Source organism: Schistocerca serialis, chromosome 11 (genome assembly GCF_023864345.2).
Source record: "Schistocerca serialis cubense isolate TAMUIC-IGC-003099 chromosome 11, iqSchSeri2.2, whole genome shotgun sequence".
Classification (NCBI taxonomy): Eukaryota; Metazoa; Arthropoda; class Insecta; order Orthoptera; family Acrididae; genus Schistocerca; species Schistocerca serialis.
This window is the reverse complement of record NC_064648.1, coordinates 157,502,686-157,522,829: the sequence shown is the minus strand read 5'-3', so window position 1 is coordinate 157,522,829 and position 20,144 is coordinate 157,502,686. Positions and strand designations below refer to the sequence as shown.

Here is a 20,144-nt window from a genome sequence, read left to right as displayed (position 1 = left end):
AGCCGTGCTGATGCATGGACCGCAACTTCTCTGTCTCAAGGAAATTCATTATATTCGAATTGAGAATATGTTCAAGAATCCTGCAACAAACCGATGTTAAGGATATTGGTCTGTAATTTTGAGGAACCATCCTTCTACCCTTCTTATATACAGACATCACCTGCACTTATTTCCAGTCACTCGGGACTTTATGTTGGGCAAGAGATTCGCGATAAATGCAAGCTAAGTAAGGAGCCCATGCAGTAGAGTACTCTCTGGAAAACCGAATTGGAATCCCATCAGGACCTGGCGATTTATTTATTTTCAACCCATTCCGCTGCTTCACAACCTCAGGGATGTCTATCACTATGTCCTCCATACGGGAATCTGTATGAGACTCAAACAGCGGTATGTTCATACGATCCTCCTGCATGAAAGATTTCTCAAATGCTAAATTTAAAATTTCAGCTTTCATTTTGCTGTCTTCCATTGCCAGGCCAGACTGATCAGTGAGCGACTGGATGGAACCTTTCAACCTGCTTACCGATTTTATGTAAGACCATTGAATGCTTCGCGCATCACGCTTTTTACAGCACCACGAATCTCTGCTAACTTTTGCCTGTCCTCATTCTCCTGATCTTTCTTGTACTGCGAGTGCAACTGCCTTTGCTTCCTGAGCATTCTCTGAATTGCGCTGTTAAACCACAGTGGGTCTTTACTGTCTGCAACCCACTTTTTTGGTATATACTTGTCGATTGTGTGATTTACGATGTGTTTAAAATTTGTCCATAATTCTTCCACATCCATTGTACCGGAAGTAAATGAAGTCGATTCATTTACTAAGTGGGATGCTAACAACTACTTATCTGCTCTTTCTAGTAAGAATACTCTCCTAGCCTTCTTGACCGACTTTTTAACTTTTGTAACCATAGTCATCCCCCTCCATGAACCATGGACCCTGCCGTTGGTGGGGAGGCTTGTGTGCCTCAACGATACAGATAGCTGTACCATAAGTGCAACCACAACGGAGGGGTATCTGTTGAGAGGCCAGACAAAAGTGTGGTTCCTGAAGAGGGGCAGCAGCCTTTTCAGTAGTTGCAAGGGCAACAGTCTGGATGATTGACTGATCTGGCCTTGTAACACTAACCAAAATGGCCTTGCTGTTCTGGTACTGAAATTGGCTGAAAGCAAGGGGAAACTACAGCCGTAATTTTTCCCAAGGGCATGGAGCTTTACTGTATGGTTAAATGATGATGGCTTTCTCTTGGGTAAAATATTCCAGAGGTAAAATAATCCCCCATTCGGATCTCTGGGCAGGGACTTCTCAGGAGGACATTGTTATCAGGAGAAAGAAAACTGGCAATCTATGGATTGGAGCGTGGAATGTCAGATCCCTTAATCAGGCAGGTAGGTTAGAAAATTTAAAAAGGGAAATGGATAGGTTAAAGTTAGATATAATGGGCATTAGTGAAGTTGTATACATGGAAGAACCCTGGAGATACTAAAAGGTATCAGATAGATTATATAATGGTAAGACAGAGATTTAGGAACCAGGTTTTAAATTGCAAGACATATCCAGGAGTAGATGTGGACTCTGACCACAATCTATTCGTTATGAACTGTAGATTAAAACTGAAGGAACTGTAAAAAGATGGGAATTTAAGGAGATAGGACCTGGATAAACTGAAAGAACCAGAGGTTGTACAGAGTTTCAGGGAGAGCATAAGGGAACAATTGACAGGAATGGGGGAAAGAAATACAGTAGAAGAAGAATGGGTAGCTTTGAGGGATGAAATAGTGAAGGCAGCAGAGGATCAAATAGGCAAAAGGTGAGGGCTAGTAGAAATCCTTGGATAACAGAAGAAATAATGAATTTAATTGGTGAAAGGAGAAAATATAAAAATTCAGTAAATGAAGCAGGCAAAAAGAAATACAAACGTCTCAAAAATGATATCGACAAGAAGGGCAAAATGGCTAAGCAGGGATGGCTAGAGGACAAATGTAAAGATGTAGAGGCTTATCTCACTAGGGGTAAGATAGATATTGCCTGCAGGAAAATTAAAGAGACCTTTGGAGAAAGGAGAACCACTTGCATGAATATCAAGAGCTTTGATGGAAACCCAGTTCTAAGCCAAGAAGGGAAAGCTTAAAGGTGGAAGGAGTATATAGAGGGTCTATACTAGGGCGATGCACTTGAGGACAATATTATGAAAATGGAAGAGGATGTAGATGAAGATAAAATGGGAGATACGATACTGTGTGAAGTGTTTGACAGAGCACTGAAAGATCTAAGTCGAAACAAGGCCCCGGGAGTAGACAACATTTCTTTAGAACTACTGACAGCCTTGGGAGAGCCAGTCCTGACAAAACTCTACCATCTGGTGAGCAAGATGTATGAGACAGGCAAAATACCGTCAGACTTCAAGAAGAATATAATAATTCCAATCCCAAAGAAAGCAGGTGTAGACAGATGTGAAAATTACTGAACTATCAGTTTAATAAGTCAAAGCTGCAAAATACTAACGCGAATTCTTTACAGATGAATGGAAAAACTGATAGAAGCAGTTTGGATCTACTTCGACCTCAGTAGACACAATATTTTTGTCAACCGCAATGAAGACACCACCACCTACGGTGTCTAATCTGTCTTTCCGATACATGTTCCAACCCTCACTAAATATTTCATAACTTCCTATCTCGGGGTTCAGCCATGTCTCAGTCCCAAGAGTAATTTTCTCGCCACACGCTTCTTGGAGGGCAGTAAATTCAGGAACTTTATTCCGAACACTCTGAAAATTTACTGCTAATATCTTGATAGCTGAAGTGTCTTTACACTGAGCGCGTCCTGATTTCCCTGCCTGCACGTCGACTGCTGAGCATTCATCAGGACAGCTCACACTACTGCGTAGCCTAAAAAAAAACTATGTGAATGCCACAAGTACTCTGCTACCAGAGTAGCCGCTTCCTTTGTGTAGTGCACCACTGATCTATATAGAGGGGTCCTACAATTCCCCACCAAATAGCGCAAGTCTAGAAATCTGCAGCCAAGACCATCACAGAGTCGACGAAGCCTCTGGTTGAGACCCTCCACTCAGCTCCAAACCAAAGGACCCTGATCCATTCTGGGAACGATGCTGCAAATAGAGAGCTCCGCTTGCACCCCACGTGCGAGGCCAGCAGTCTTGATCAAATCCGCCAGCCGCCCGTACAAACTGAGGATCGCCTCAGAACCCAAGTGACAGGCTCATTGGTGCCGATGTGAGCAACTACTTGCAGACGACTGCACCCCATATGCTTGATAGCCACAGGCAAGGCCACCTACACATCTCGGATAAGTCCCCCTGTCGGACAAACCGAGTGAACGTTGGATTTCTTTCCAGCCCTGTACGTTATTTCCCTAAGGGGCTCCATCACCTGCCTAACGTTGGAGCTCCCAATAACCAGCAAGCCTTTGCCCCCATGTGCCTGCTCAGGCTCTGCTGAAGGAGCGGCCACCTGCCCACTGACTGGATGAATGGGTGAGGCCAGTCGGACAGCCTCCACATTGACCCTCTGCCTCGAGCGCCACAAACGCGTTGCAGTCTGCCACTCACCCTGAGGTGAGGGTGGCCCCAATGCGCCGGGTACTCTAGAAGATGCCTCGGTGGCTGAGTCAGCGGGCACATCAAGCGACACCTGGGTTGTCCCAAGCGACGCGCCAGACCCTCCACCATCGCTATACCTCGAGGCAGCAGCCTGAAGGCGGCTGACCGTGGCCAACAGCACGCTCAGCTGCTCGCAAACCGCAGCCAGTTCCTCCTGCGCCCGCTCACACCCTATCCGTCCTACTGCTAATATCTAACGACTCCTCTCAAATACGAGAATACGCAAGGATTTTATGTAATTAAATACGCAAGCGCACAAACACTTAGAAAGAAATTAAGGATCAAACTACAAAACAAATATGGAAGCTATATATGTGACTCGCTACTGCACTGCTGCTGCACTGATACTTCACCAGCGGCTTAACTAATGATGATGGGGTACTAAATAGAATTAAGGAGAAAAGATGAAGTGATCTGCTGATGTGAGACATACTAAGGAATTATCAATCTGGTTACTGGAGGGTAGTATGAGGGCAAACATTATAGAGGGAGACCAAGACATGTAAATAGCTCTTTGACACAACAGCAATTACCTATTAATGTGACTTTTTTGTGGACTGCTTTCAGGTTACAGTTGTATTGAAAATCTAGCTTTTGTGTGAGCACCAAGCACACAAACTCTGGCATGTAGGTAATGCACATATTGTTGCCAGTGTCAGTAATAGTACCACAATATCACATGACCTTTTCCAGTACATCCACCTCCTCCCCACTTGAAATTCCTGAGATGTAATCTTGGATTTTCACGTACACAGTCAACAGAATCTGATAGCAAGTGGATGCTCTGTAGAGTACAATGAAAACACCAGCAACCGGGGTCTATTTGCATTTATTTATTTATTTATTTATATATTTACATGTCAAGCTCCGTAGGACCAAATTGAGGAGCAAATCTCCAAGGTCATGGAATGTGTCAGTACATGAACTTACAACATAAAAGCAATAACAGATAAAAATAAATGTTCATGAACCTGAAAGAAAATCAGTCCATACATTTAAGCAAACGCTATCAGCAATACAATGAGAATCAGCTTAATTTTTCAAGGAACTCCTCGACAGAATAGGAGTGACCCATGAGGTAACTCTTCAGTTTTGATTTGAAAGTGCGTGTATTACTGCTAAGATTTTTGAATTCGAGTGGCAGCTTATTGAAAATGGATGCAGCAGTATACTGCACATCTTTTTGCACAAGAGTCAAGGAATTCCAATCCAAATGAAGGTTTGTTTTCTGTCAAGTATTAACCAAGTGAAAGCTGCTTATTGTTGGAAATAAACTAATAGTGGTAACAAGAAATGACAATAAGGAATTTACATATTGAGAGGCCAATGTCAAAATACCCAGACTCGTGAACAGAGGTCGACAAGAGGTTTGGAAACTCACACCACTTACTGCCCAACTGCCCTTTTCTGAGCCAAAAATATCCTTCTAGAATGGGAAGAGTTACCCCAAAACATAATACCATACGACATGAGTGAATGAAAATAAGCAAAGTAGACTAATTTACGTGTCGAAGTATCACTCACTTTCGATACCATTCAAATAGTGAAAATGACAGTATTAAGTCTTTGAACAAGATCCTGAATGTGGGCTTTCCACGACAGCTTACTATCTATCTGAAAACCTAGGAATTTGAACTGTCCAGTTTCACTAATCATATGCCCATTCTGCAAGATTAAAACGTCAGGTTTTGTTGAATTGTGTGTTACAAACTGTAAAAACTGAGTCTTACTGTGATTTAACGTTAGTTTATTTTCTACAAGCCATGAACTGAGGTCAAGTACTGCTCTACTTGAAACCGAGTCACTGTTGCACACAACATTCTTTACTACCGAGCTAGTGTCGTCAGCAAACAGAAATATTTTAGAGTTACCCATAATACTAGAGGGCATATCATTTATATTAATAAGGAACAGGAGCGGCCCCAACACTGATCAGTGGGGCACCCCCCCCCCCCCCCCCCCCCCCCCCCCCCCCCCCCCGCACTTGACAGTACCCCACTCAGATCCCACATCACAGCCGTTATCAACATTGTGAATAATGACTTTTTGCTGCCTGTTGCTAAAGTAAGAGATGAACCAATTGTGAGCTACTCCCCTTATTCCGTAATGGTCCAACTTCTGGAGCAATATTGTGAGATCAACACAGTCAAATGCCTTTGTTAAATCAAAAAATACACCAAGCATTCAAAACTTTTTGTTTAGCCCATCCAGTACCTCACAGAGAAAAGAGAATATAGCATTTTCAGTTGTCAAATGACTTCTAAATCCGAACTGTACATTTGATAGCAAATCTTGTGATATAAAATGATCAATTAACCTTACATACACAGCCTTTTCGATAACTTTTGCAAACACTGATGGCATAGAAATAGGTCTAAAATTATTTACATTATCCCTTTCTCCCTTTTTATAAAGCGGCTTTACTACTGAGTACTTTAATCACTCAGGAAACTGACCATTCCTAAAGGAAAAATTACAAATATGGCTAAATACAGGGCTAACATGTGCAGCACAGTACTTTAATATTCTACTAGACACTCCATCATAACCATGAGAGTCCTTAGTCTTCAGTGATTGAATTATTGACTCAATCTCCCTCTTGTCTGCATCACAGAGGAGTATTTCAGACATCAATCTCGGAAAGGCATTTGCTAAGAAATTTATATGATTTCCTGTAGAACCTAAATTTGTATTTAATTCACCAGCAATGCTCAGAAAATTATTGTTAAATACTGTACATATATCTGACTTATCAGTAACAGAAATATTATTACTGCAAACTGACTTTATATCATCAACCTTCTGCTGCTGACCAGACACTTCCTTCACAACTGACCATATGGCTTTAATTTTATCCTGTGAATTAGCTATTCTATTTGCATACCACATACTTTTTGCCTTGCTAATAATATTTTAAGCACCTTGCAATACTGTTTGTAATGGGCTACTGTAGCTCGATTGTGACTACTTCTAACATTTTGATATAATTCCCGCTTTGTTCTACATGATACCCTTATCCCACTAGTCAGCCAACCGGGCTGTCCATTACTGCTAGTACCCCATTTAGAATGTTCTAATGGAAAGCAACTCTCAAAAAGCATGAGAAATGTGTTATGGAAAGCATTGTATTTATCATCTATATTATTGGCACTATAAACATCTTGCCACTCTTGTTCCTTGACAAGTTTTGAAAAACTCTCTATTGCTGTTGGATTAACTTTCTTACATAGTTTGTAATTAAATACGACATTGGTTGAGTACAAAAACCTTTTAGTGTTAAAATTTGTGCATCTCGGTCTGAAAGGCCATTCACCCTTTTACTAACAGAATGCCCATCTAGTAATGAAGAATGAATAAAAAAATTGTCTATGACTGTGCTACTGTTCCCCTGCACCCTAGTTGGGAAAAACACAGTTTGCATCAGCTCATATGAATTTAGGAGATCTACCAACACCCTTTTTCTTGCACAATCATGTACAAAATTAATATTGAAGTCACCACATATAACTACTTCTGGTACTTCCTACAAAGTGAATCAAGAACCCTCTCTAGCTTAAGCAAAAATGCTCTGAAGGCGGAGTTAGGGGACCTATAAACAACAGCAATTAGAAGTTTAGTTTCACTAAATTCAACTAATGCTGTGCAGCTTTCAAATATCTGTTCAGTGCAGTGTCATGATACGTCTATGTACTTAAATGAAATACTGTTTTTTATGTACAGAGCCACTCCCCTACCCCGCAAGGAACTCCTTGAGAAACAGCCAGCTCAGGTTCAGGATTGTACTCTTGTGACAAGAGCTGGCCCACTACCATAATCTGTTTACTATATGCTACTTTCCTGTCTACAGTCCTAGAGTTTTACAAGAAGACATACCACACCTATAATCTGTCCTGTTTCATGTGTATCATAAATGTTGTTCCTTGCCTTTCTCTTGACATCAGTAACTGTCTGAAGTCCCAGTGATTAATCACTTACAGAGAGGCATTTTACATTACTTTGTTCAGTATACATTTGCTACATAACATATTGCTGTTTTTGCATAGTCTTTAATATCAGCTTTCCATTTACATGCGGCAGGAAGTACTCCATTACATATTGTGCAATAAATAGATTCATTGTCACTGTCATTACACAAATTTGTATTCCTTTTGTAGATTAATATTAAAACACACTTTTTTTGCCTATTCCTCAATGATGAGATAAAAAACAACTGAGATAAAATAATAATAAATGCACCGATGACTTACTTGACACATGAAACAGCACAGACATATAGCCCTTGTTGTTTTGCCAAATTACAAAGTGAAAAGTTGTGGCAGAACCTGTAACCATAACTCCCTATTGTTGTATGCATTTGTTCGAAGACTGGATGAGAGAAGCATGCAAGAGAATGTTTAAAAATGTAATTTTACACATATAGGCCCAAAATGTAAAAAAAAATCCTCACCACTCAAAAAATTCTCAAACCCCAGACACCACAAAAAAGGCCTGTTTGGGATAGTCTTCAGTGTATGATAGGCCTATCCAAAAGGTAGCAAAATTTCCATTCTTTTTTGTGTTTCTGTTGACAAATTAATGATTCTCCTATTTGGTAGGTTGTTTCCTTTACTCCCATATTATTTACATTCTGCCAAAACCTTACATGCTATATTTATTCGTGATACATTTACTCAGTCTTAGCAAACACAACATGTACCAGCATAAATTGCTGCCTAGAACATTATATTTACCTTTTCCAAACTCTTGGCGTGAATGTAGCATGAAGTTCTACAGCGAATATTGAAGAACAGAGTTCACAGTTAAAAAAAAGAGGAAGGAAAAAGAAAAGTGCAGATTATAACTCCATAGTCCTAAAGCAAATTACATTCCAATATAAAATTTATTCATTTAATGATTTACACAAGAGTTTCATTAATATTAGATTTACATCCCTTTTCTCCTCGGCACAATTTTTCTGATTTACACTCCCAAAAATTTAGCAAAAATATCTGTTTCATCATCAACTTCCTGCAGTGTATTAGTGATTGACTCAATTGCAGGACCATATTTATCATTCTGCTCCCTTTTCTTCATTGTGGAGTACCTAGGAGTGGAAGTTTGAAGATCTGCGGACTGAAGAATTGTGTGTGTAGTTGCTGGGTTTTCATTAACTATAAATATAAAGGGTAGCCAACCAAGGACTCCCTGATTTATAATTAACTAACACAGAAAAGAAAAAAATTGAATGAATGGCAGATTAATTTTGAACACAAAGAATTTTGTACAGAAGTTATGAATACTACATAGAAAAACTGCTAAGGCACTGTATAATGTCCGCTTTTATCAGCATGCATAAATAAATTTATCTTTAGCAAGCAGCCTTTGCAATCACATCACAATCTTTTCAAAATGCTCACTGATCATCATTTGTTAACACATCTTGAAATGTATGGAAATGAATAGTGAATAGTGTTTTATTTGTCTCATAACATACAATTTCCAATCATATGATTAGTGTACAGGAGACAGGTCAAAAAAATGGATAACTTAACTTAGGCCTAATTGGTACAAAGAATTTTAACATTAATATAAACTTTTATTTTTCTTTCCTCCTTTTTGTGATGGATAGCTACATTTACACACAAGACTATATGTAAATTTATCCCGCTCAAATGTTCAGTTCATCCTTCATGAACTCCCCAACAGTGTAGTAGCAGCGTTTGACAAGTATATCATATAGCTTTGATTTCAGTGTCTCTAGGTTCATACTCAGAACATTCTTTCCTTTTAGCTTGTTATGAATTTTCGTTGCCATATACTAAGGAGACCGCACATATAGATTTAAGCGATTAGTGGGAAGCATAAAATTGTCTTTGTTACTCGTGTTATATGTGTGATTGAAACAGTTTTTCTCGAATAACTCTAAATTGCTATGTAGAAAGATGATAATATCGTAGATGTATAAGGAGGGAACTGTTAATAACTGTTGTTTTTCAAATAGTAGGCAACATGATGTCCTTGGATGGGCAGTACACATGTTCCTTATTATTCTTTTCTGCAACTTTAGTATGCGCAATATATTGCTTGAATTTCCCCAAAAAATAATACCATACCTTACAACTGATTGAAAGTAGCTGTGGTATGCAATTTTTCTTGTATTCATGTCTGTTGCACCAGCTAATATTTGCATAGCAAATGCAAAGCTACATAATTTGTTTAGCCGGTAGTCAACATGTTTATTCCAATTTAAATTTTTATCTAAGTTTAACCCTAAAAACTTGACAGAATCCACTTCTTCTATATCCTGATTTTTATGAGTTATTTTAATTTCTTGGGGCTTTGACTGTTTTGTTCTGAACTGGACGATGTGGGTTTTGCGGACGTTCAATCTTAATCCATTCAGTTGGAACCATGTTTCTAGTTTGTTCATTGTGTTTATTATGTAGAGAGGGATTTTTTTGGGCTTCTGGTTTTCAGTTAATGCAGATGTGTCATATGCAAATAAAATCAATGGAGCATTTATATTGTTCGGTAAATCATTTATATAGAACAAAAACAAAATAAGTCTTAGAATCAAGCCTTGAGGGACACCTTGGGCTACTGTTTTCCATTTTGAATAGTAATTTCCTGCATTTGATGAGACAATCACTCTTTGTTTCCTATTTGATGAGTATGAAGTAAGCCAATTTAGTACATTACTCTTGTCAAGCTTATAGATGAGCAGTGCGTGATTTACAGAGTCAAAGGCTTTTGTGAGATCTCAAAATATTCCTGCTACTTTATTATGGTTGTCTAATGATGTGCTGATCTTGTCGATAAACTTGTTAATTGCATCAGTAGTACTTTTGCCATGCTGGAAACCAAATTGGTTTTCCGTAATAATATCATATTTCTCCATTAAATTTTGAATCTGCATAGCAGCAGCGTTTTCAAAGATTTTTGATAGGACTGGAAGGAGGGAGATGGGACGATAATTCCCCATGTCCTCTCTTGATCCTTTTTTGAGCAACAGTTTTACTTCCGCATACTTCAGTACCTCTGGGAAGCTTCCTTGTTCAAAGGATTGGTTTATTACTTTAGATAGTGGGTATCCTATTATTTTACACACAAATTTAAGGGCTTTTGCTGGTATTCCATCCCAACCTGCAGAATTTTTGTATTTTAGTTTTAATATAATTTTTTGTAGATCTATTGTTGAAACTGTTTTGAATTTAAAGAGGCATTCAGAATTATGATTTAGTCCAAAGGGACATACATTTTTCTCATAATCTGCAATATTAACCTCTGGTTTCACTACATTAATGAAGAACTCATTGAAGCATTCTGAAATTCAAGTCGGATTTACAATGATCTCATCTTCAAGCTTAATTGTACTAATTCCATGTCTAGAGGCTTTGATATCTAATTCGTGCTTTACAACTGACCACATTGCCTTTGATTTATTCTCATGTTTTAAGAATAATTTATTATTTGTCATTTGCTTTGCTGCTTTGACAACTTTCTTAAATGTACTTTTGTATCGTTTAACATATTCAATAAATTCAATTTTTTTTATTATGTCTTGGTTCCTTATGTAGCTGCCTTTTCTTAGCACTGGAGATTTTTAGACCTTTAGTGATCCATTTTAATTTTGTCATTTTATTAAAATAAGTCTTTTGTGGAAACATTTCATTGAAAACACTTAGAAAATCCCCTAGAAATGCTTCAAAATTTGCTGTGCATGAAATATTTTTATCAAAGTGCCATTCTGTTTCCTTGAGCTTATCATGGAATAGAGTCAAAGTTTCTTGGTTGAAGATCCTTTTTACATAAGCTTTTTTACATGGGACTTCTCTACCTGCTCGGGGTAGCTCAATGAATAATGCTGAATGATCAGAAATTCCTAGATCTAGACAAAATTTATATCCATCTTCAAATTCATAATTCGTTAAAATATTGTCAATGCATGTAGCTGACTGAGCATTTTCTCTTGTAGATTCAGAAAAATTGAATTCGAAGCCATATTTTCTTTTTATTAAGAATTCAGTTGCAATGCAAACAGTTCATATTCATCCAGTGTGGTGGGATGGTCCCAGTTGATAATGTATTTCAACGTGTCCCAGAAAAGTAGTCCCAAAAGTCAGACTGAGTGAATATGGACCCTTTCCATGCCTCTGTCCATAAAAATGGGATAATCCACACAATGACCCTATTCTCAAAGTATTCCTCAAGAAAGTGGAACACCTGTTTGGTTGGATGTGGTCAGGCCCCATTTTGCATGAATCACTCAGTGCACATTGATGCTCTAATGCTTACTGTTTGATGACAAACTTTTCAAAAATTATAAAGTAATGTTTACAAGCTACTGATTCTTGCATGATGTAAGGGCTGATTGTATGCCTGCTGCATATCACAAGCCTAAACAATAGCTTTAGGAGAATGCAATGGTTTTTCTTCATACAAAAGGGGCTTTTTGGTACCCCAAAATTGCCAGTTTTCTTATTCTCCAACACATTCAGATGGATGTATCCCTAACCAGTAAACCAGATGCAGCCAGCACCAAATCCTTCAAATATTGTGAGAATTTGGTCTGCAGTAAGCCCTTTATCTCATAGTGGTTACAGATATGACCCGGTGGCTTTGTATTTTGAATAGGAACAGATGTGGACCATTTCTCAGTAGTGTATGCATGCTTGAACACTTCAAAACAGCCTCTATAGAAATTGTTTGGGCAAATTTCCTCATATTCTGCTGTATTCTTTCAGAAACTATGGTGACATCTTCAGGAGTAACTACAGCTGCCACCGGCCCAACATTTACAAGCTGCCTCTCCATATGAAATTGATTAACTGATTGCTCTGAACTTTGGAGTATTATTTATAAGTACATTGTTTTGCTATGACAGTTCCATGTTTTGTAACTATTATTTCAAAGCTTCTGTATAAAGTTCTTACTGCTTTCACAATAAACATAATGTCTGTTCTACTATTTTCATGCTATTTAATTCTAATGTTAGCAAGTCCTTTGTTGGACACCTTGTATTACTACTGTTGCTACACAAACTCTCCACATAATTTGCTACAGACTGCACTCCCAGTTTAGAACAGGTTGGCACTTCATTCCTATCTTCTGTCTGAAACATAAAACAAAGATTTTGATAAAGCATACAGGCTTGACTTTGGGAGGTGTATACTCAAATTATTCACTTAAAATTGCAATGGACAGAAAATAAAACCTTACAACAGTAAACTTCAGTTAGTCAAAGCTGACTATTTGGCTAATCACAACTGTCATTTCTTCAACACTCTATAATTTAGTACATTACAACAATAGTACCACAAGCAATAAGTGGAAAACGGGTATAGACACATTTATGCTATCTGAAATGTTCCAAAACGATTAAAAAGAAGTGAAATAAGGCCCCTACATAAACAACAGTTCACTGTATTAGTGCAGCATGACCAAGCAGTAGCACTTCACTACCTAGCTGCTGATGCATAATATGACACACACTCATTTCTAAAACTTGCTGGTAGATTAAAACTGTGTGGCCGACTGAGACTTGAACTCGGGACCTTTGTCTTTCACGGGCAAGTTTCACGTCAGTACACACTCCACTCCACTGCAGAGTGAAAATCTCATTCCGGAAACATCCCCAGGCTGTGGCTAAGCCATGTCTTCACAGTATCCCTTCTTCCAGGAGTGCTAGTTTTGCAAGGTTCACAGGAGAGCTTCTGTGAAGTTTGGCAGGTAGGAGATGAGATACTGGCAGAACTAAAGCTGTGAGGATGAGGCGTAAGACGTCCTTGGGTAGCTCATTTGGTGGAGGACTTGCCTGCGAAAGGCAAAGGTCCCAAATTTGACTCTCGGCCCAGAACAGAGTTTTAATCTGTCAGGTAGTTTCATATCAGCACACAGTCTGCTGCAGCATGAAAATCTCATATTGCACATCTAGATGTAAAAAACTGTTGTGCTGAACAACAAGTTTTCTTTGGCTAGACAAAGATGGTTTCGACAAATGTAAAAAACTGTTGTGCTGAACATCAAGTTTTCCTTGGCTAGACAAAGATGGTTTCGACAAATGTGAACTGGTACAGTTTGTGCCGGTGCACTTCACAACTGGCTGTGTAAAACTGCTTGAATAGTTTTTATTCCCATTCACATGTTTGCACTTATAGGCCTAACGCTTAACTCCTGAATAATATCCATACAAACGTTTAATGATGTATGCAATGTAAAGGAAATGTGCAAACAGCCCCCCCCCCCCCCCACATACACACACACACACACACCACACACACACCACACACACACCACACACACACCACACACACACACACACACACACACACACACACACACACACACACACACACACACACCATAAAGTAAATTGTGGCCAAGTGCCTTGAATGTCAATGGAGTTGTTTTAGCTTTTTGTGAACATAGTGCTCAACCAAATTCCATTTTATGCAAAATTGCACAATTTTGCCCTACTTACTGCATAATTAACAGACAAATCTAAGAACTTTGCATGCCTTCTCTTTTCTTGTTGGTATGAATGTTGAACACATTTTGGCTCATTTAAAAATTCTACACAACACTCCTTTGGACTGCATAGCTGTGGGTGAAAGATTTTCACCTTTCAACATACCCCAGTTACAATCTAACTGGGAGAGTTTTTTTATAATAGTTTGCAAGTTGTACAAACATTCCTTTCCTTTCATCACATCTGTCAAAACATGTAATTAATCTCATGTCTTAAGTGGCCTTGATGCTCTTTCTAGCACTACCAAAGGAAGAGATGACCTGCCAGTAACTTGGTTGGCGTTCTTCCATCTCATTTGTCCACATTCAGATGTGTGTTTAGAACATCTGACATGCTCAGTATTGGTCTGCATGTTTGGAAGTACTCCTCGACATGCATTTTTCTCACTCTGATATCAGAAACTCAGTTCAGCCAATGTTGACATCTGAATTCCTGCTCTGTGTGACAATAGTTTAAGTATGTGTTCTCTCCCACTCAAATTTGCAGATTGTCCTTTGGTAACTCTTCACCTGAATAACAACTATTCTGCATCTGTTTGTCATACAAATGCTTATCAAGCATTCTAAATTAATACTGAGGAAATCTTTTCCCCTTTTCTTTGTTATAAATTTTCACACCCCATATACTGTACATGTATAACAGAGAAATGCACCACTATTACAGAATGGCATATTATGTCATGGCATTGAATTTTATAAAGAATTACATAAAACAAGTAAACAAATGGAAGTAAACAGTTTCAAATTGATTGTGAAGGATTACCTGTCAAGCACAACTTCACTTTATGTAGAAACACAGAACTGTAGTGCCAGTTTGGATTGCATTAGTAGAGTGTACAAATAAACAAAATATTGTATAGTATCATTTCTTGCTAAGAATGACTTGTAAAAGTTCAAGAAATGTTTATAGTACTTAAGAAATAGCCCAATATATTTTTATACTGTGCAGTTATAGATACACAGCACCAATAAATAAATAAATTAATTAATGGTCCTACACCACACAATATACCCTTTGTTTTTTTTATTAATTTTTTTTAATTGCAAGCTCTCTAACAATGAACACAGGCAGTAATTTCAGTTTAATGTAGTCTCACAGTGGGAGCAGCTTGGAATTTTTCACTTTTTAAATCACTAGCAGAGGTGAAGCAAGCAATAATAGAAAAAGAAGTAAAAAGAATTGCAAATACTGATGTTTGACCCTAAGGCCTTTTGCACCCTTAAACTGTTGCTTACTCTCCAAGCTTGCAACACTCACAAAAACAAAAACAAAAACAAAAATAGTTATTCATAAGGTAAAGAGCATTACACATCCATTCATTCATTCATTTATTTATCATGTTCCCTAGACCCCACCAATGAGAATCCTCAGGTATGTGTAATGAATGAAGGTGTACATTAATATGAGACAAACAAAGCACAGAAATTCCATCTCTGTTACAAAAAATGGTTCTGCGTACTATGGGACTCAACTTCTGAGGTCATTAGTCCCCTAGAAGTTAGAACTAGTTAAACCTAACTAACCTAAGGACATCACACACATCCATGCACGAGGGAGGATTTAAACCTGCGACCGTAGTGGTCTCGCGGTGCCAGACTGCAACGCCTAGAACCACACGGCCACTTCGGCTAGCCATCTCTGTTACATATTGAGAACTATCACTCCACTGCTCAATGCTATTCCACCTTATGTCATTTACATACTTAGTTATATTACATGACTGCTGTTTATCCACAATTAGTAGTGTAGTATTCACTTAATTACTGTTCTCTCTTTCAAAGAAAATATTTTTACATCTATAAATACTGAGTCCTGTTTAAAGTGCATTGTTACTTGTTATAGAGTTTCATAAACACTATTATCTACCATGCCCATAACAGAAATTTAGATCCCCCAATTATGAAAGCCCAGATAATTTACAGAAACAGTGAGTAATGAGATGTGTTTTTAATTATTTTTTGAATTGGTAGGGATCCCAAATTTTTGGCTTTATGTTAGATGGGAGCCTGCTGAGTATCTTATCAACAGCATACATAGCTCTATTCTCCACCCTGGACAACAAAGCAATGTCTGGTTGAGAATTATTTTCATGTCTTGTATTCTTAATGTGAATATCACAGCTCAATTGAACCTGATTTTCTTTATCAACAACAAAAATGTTAAGAAGTAAATGAATAAGAATTCCAAGCTCCTTAAAAATACCCATCTAATATATACAGTTATCTGGTCAGTTCTGCTGAACTTTATTTACTTTAATTGCACTGCCACAGAAGAAATCCCATAAGGCAGCAGGGTTAGAAATCATGCAAAATAAACCACTGCTCTTGTCTTTAGGTCAACACAATAGGAAATGCATCTATTGGCATAGCATATTCAAACAGAGCTTCTTCATTAACTTATGTATGACCATTAATGTCTACTTGTGTTGTTAAAAAGTAATTATTGTTTGCTTGAAATTCCATAATACGAGTTTGTGTGAGGTTAGGACTTAAACCGTTAGCTGCAAAACACTTGTATGCATATTAAGCTCTCATCTGAGATATGACTGCCAGGACTCAGTTTGGACTCTCAGTTAGTATGCTTGTGTCATCAGCAAATATTACAGTATTTGAACTGACCCTTATAGTCAATGGAAGATCATTTATGTAGATTACAAAAAGGAGTGGGTCATGTAATGATCCTTGTGACAATCCACATGTTATGTTCATCCATTCTGAAGCCATTTTCATACCTGAGGCAGAGACTATTAGTGCAACTCTCAACTTACTGTTAAGGAGTTAAGATTGCCTCTGTGTAAGGGGGATGCTGTTAATGCCATTTAACATTTTAGTTTGATAGTTGAGTTTCACAAGATGGCAATGATTGGACTAGGGTAAACTGCTCTGATAAAAGTTAAGTAAAATGTGGTAATAATTGTAATGTGCATTACAAAATAGTTAGGAAAGGTATCCAGGGTTATAGTTGTAAATAGAGGTTTCACAAAAACTGTAGCAGAACAAATATGATATTGGTAATGGTGGCCTACTCATAATCATATGCTGCTTGTGTAACAAAGACATGTAAAAAACAGAACACCATTATCATATGAGACAAGGCCTCAATAATTCAAGCACTGCAAAAATGATGAAGTATCACAAATAAAAATGCAAAATAGTTTAAAAGTGGACAAAAGTAATAGTTTTGAAACATTTAGCTCATGTGTAAAAGAAAAATACTCTACATTGAAAAAAAATGAAAAAGTACAATTTAGAAAATAATTGCGTAGCAATAGCAGATGAGGAACGATATTTTACACATATCTGAAATGAAACCAATAAAAAGTTTGTACTTGGGAATGTAGAAGATAGCACCAATGTGTTAAGACTCATGTGTAAAAGTGAGCCTTCGAAAACATACACACAATCTTCAAAAAACAATTCTGCAGTCACCCAAAAATGAATACAAGTCAAAATATTCAAGTCAAAATATTCAGAGACAAGCACGCAATGTTTCAAACTTTGTATCAAAGTCTGCTAAAGAGATGTCAGGTGTTGTTAAGCATAAGGTAAAGTTCAGAAATGTGATAAGCACTGTAGAAAAAGAATGTGTCAATTCTGTTGTAAACCTTCTTGATGACAACAGTTACGAAAAGGCTAGTTTTGCAATGCACGGGCAATAACTGATTGGATCTAGTAAGAAGAGAATAACATCAGACAAAAACAAAGCTGTTGATGAAATAGTGTGCTAGAGCAGCTGTAAAAACAAACAAGCCATTGCCTTAAATGCTCACATGCAGAGAAAATAGAGAAATGGGCTAATTTTCCAAACTTCATCTGGCCCAATATTAACACGCAGAGCAAGTATTCGACTCACCTTTACATTGCAACCAAACTACAGGATCTTCCATTTATCTGACCATTGCACACGTGGTGCAGTAGATGGTGAGCAACAGCAAGGAGGAGATGTGCAACATAAGCTGAAGTAGGTAGGCTTGTTGCTACATCTGAAAGATGGTGCTGTTCCGATTTTGGGACAGTCACATAGGAGTGATGCCAGTATCACCATCTTGCTTTACATACATGCTATAATGGTCCTGAGCATTAATTACCTTTGAGAGTGAACATGGTGAAATGATGTTATAGTTCCATTCTTTTATCTTGGTGGTTCGCGCATGTCTGCCCAGACGCGGGAGATTGCTGCGATGCCAGTTGTACATGCCAAGAGAAGCAACGCCATAGTATAGTTCACAAACTTACGTTTAGGGGGAAGTGTGCAGTTTATGAAGTAAAGCCACCACGGCCGCATTAACCCTTTCGCTGCTACAGAGACGTGCTCCCCGCATTCCGCGATGTGCGTGATTTTGTCATCACTGCACTGCTCGCCTGTGCAGACACATCGTGTTTCAACTGCTATGACACACATTATCATTCGATTTCACAAAAACTATTTGTCCCAAAAATTTGATTTTTACACATCTTCTTGACTGATACCTTCCCCCCATAAATGACTTACTTTTATTTTGATGTTCAGTGCAGTTATTGTGCAGCATTAGATGCAGTAAACCATTGCACGAAATTTTCAGAGTTTGCAGAGGTAAAAGTCCACAGTGCATACTTTCTGTATGGTTGATTTTAGTTGCCACTAGAAATTTCAAAAAATTACATTCAAACGAATAAAATTCATGAAGTAAGACACTTTGATATTGTATTTAAATAAAGAAAATATTGAGCACTGATCAAGGTTTGAATTCAGAACCTTTCGCTTAGCAGTCATACACTTTAACTATTACGCTAACGCAGCTCATCGTTCAGCATATCTCCCAGAGGACTTTAAACTATCACGCAAAATACCGACAAACACTGTTGGTATGATTATGAATTACTCACGTTTCGTTGAAGTTCAATAGGAAATAAACGATTACCACTGTTCTTTATTGCGAAAAAGTGGTTAGTGAGAATGATACAAACACCTTTCCTTGTTATCACCTGAATTAGGAGGCTTATTGCTTGTTTGGTTTAATTAATTAATAGAATATTAAGCAATTGGTATTAAGAATGCTTTTTCCAAACTTTCTATAAAAGAAAGTCAGCTATCAAGACATTGCTTTTGTTCAATTACTTTATTTATGACTGAACGTTTCTAAAACTAAAGACACTCGTCCATGCTCTGCACTGCAGTCGAGCTCTGGCAACGTTGTTCTCTCTGTTGGCTGACTGTGTTTTGATGGACAGAACAAACCTAAACTCGGCCGCCATCATAAATGATGCGCACTTTAGTCAAGAATGCCTTTAAGGTGTCAAAGATGCCACCATCAACACCTCACTGTGTCTGAACAAGGCCATTTAATAGGGCTATGGGAAGCTAGATGGTAGTTCTACATTGCTGCAGAAAGACGTGACAGGAATGTAGCCACTGTACATTATTGCTGGCAGCAGTGGCCACGAGAACGTACAGTCGCAAGAAGACGGGCTCCTGATGGCCACACAGCACTACCGAGAGGGAAGACCGTCACGTTTGGCGTACGGCTCTAGAGCATTGTATGGCATTTGCAATAGCAACATGAGCAGCAGTTGGCACCACAGTGACACAGTGGACTGTTACAAATCAGTTACTTTGAGGACAGCTCCGAGCCAGACGTCCTGTAGCACGGATTCCACTGATCCCAAACCGACACCATTTGCAACTGCAGTGATGTCAAGTGAGAGCTCATTGGAGGGCAGGGTTGAGGTATGTTGTGTCTTCTGATGAAAGCTGCCTCTGCCTCGGTGCCGTGACGGCTTTGTGTCGGTTAGGAGGAGGGCAGTCGAGGGCCTGCAACCAGCCTGTCTGTGTGTTAGACACACTGGACCTACACTTGGAGTTACGGTCTGGGGTGTGATTTTCTATGATAGCAGGAGCACTCTTCTGGTTATCCCATGCACCCTAACTGCAAATCTGTATGTCAGTTTGGTGATTCGACCTGTAATGCTGCCATTTGTGAACAGAAATCCAGGTTTTTTTCCCAACAGCATAATGCTTACCCACATATCGCTGTT

The 20,144-nt window shown here is 38.4% G+C and overlaps 1 long non-coding RNA gene across 7 annotated transcripts in view; it reads right to left on the bottom strand.

The window, feature by feature from the left end:
- Positions 1-8,539: 8,539 nt before the first annotated feature.
- Positions 8,540-20,144, bottom strand: part of LOC126426836 (uncharacterized) — a 409,903-nt gene continuing 398,298 nt past the window's right edge. For all 7 annotated transcript variants that reach the window (XR_007576437.1, XR_007576435.1, XR_007576436.1 and 4 more), the window contains one exon: positions 8,540-12,714. This is a non-coding gene — a long non-coding RNA (uncharacterized LOC126426836). The remainder of the gene's footprint in view (positions 12,715-20,144) is intronic.